This window comes from Podarcis bocagei (assembly GCF_964188305.1).
Source record: "Podarcis bocagei genome assembly, chromosome: 10".
NCBI lineage: Eukaryota > Metazoa > Chordata > Lepidosauria > Squamata > Lacertidae > Podarcis > Podarcis bocagei.
The window spans coordinates 35,308,217-35,309,334 of NC_138135.1; positions in this window are offsets into that span (position 1 = coordinate 35,308,217).

The following is a 1,118-nucleotide window of genomic DNA, read 5'->3' on the forward strand; positions in this document are numbered from 1 at the left end:
ATGATGGGAGTTGTAAACCTACCATATTTGGTGGGCTTCAGGTTCCCCATTGCTGCAGTAAAGGATCTAAAAATTCAGCCGTTGATTAGGCCTAGGTTCAAGGTGCTGGTGTAAAAAGCCTTATGCAATTTGAGACCAGGATACCTAAAAGATTGTCTCATCCCCAACCAACCACTGAGTTCTGCAGATACCATCTGATCCGGAGGCCTGTTCCGCATAATGTGCCCTTTGGAACTCCTTCCCACTGCATATCAGACAGTTGCCTTCTCCATTGCTTTTTTGGCTCCTGCTAAAGATGGTCATCTTTCAATCAGCGTTTTAAAAGGATACATTTATTCCGGTTGGTATCTGTCCTTGATTTGAATGGTACAACAGTGAAGTCCTATGCATGTTTACTCGGATGCAACTCCAACTGAGTTCAGTGAGGTTTGCGTCCAGGTAAGTGTATGGGTGACAAAAGTTGGTTTTAGAATTAGCCATGCTTAAAGTAGACCTACTGATATCAACGACACTTAAGCAGGTCATGACTAACTTTAATCCCACTGATCCCAATGGGCCTATTCTAAGTACTGTATGACTAAGTCTAGAACAACCCCAGAGATTTGAAGGGGTCTGTGGATCATGTAGGCATCTGTTTGGCCACTGAGAACAGGGTGGTGGAATAGCAGGCCTCTGGTGCTCTTACACCCATCGTTCTATGCAGTCCACCGAAGTAAGAAATTCCATCCTTGGCTAGTCCCAGTGTTGCCCTGAATTTTGAAGATGCTGCTCAGATGGCTCTTCTCGATATGCTTCTCCAAGCCTCCTGCTGTACTCCTTTGTTTGTAGCAGGAGCCATGAAAATGCCCCAAACAACTGTGTTAATTTTAATCAAGCTGCATAAATCATGAGCAAAAAAACCATGGTATAGATTCCAAAATCCAGACTCACCACTAACACACTTAGATATCGAGATACTGCAAACAGTCTACATATAACAAAACTGCAGAAGTCAATACATTTACAGTAATTGAGTTCACTTTTATGAAAACACCGCTGTACAAAAAGGAGGATGCATACATTTAAAGAAGAGTTTTCCCCATTTCTCCCCCACTGAATGACAGCAGCACACTTTTTCA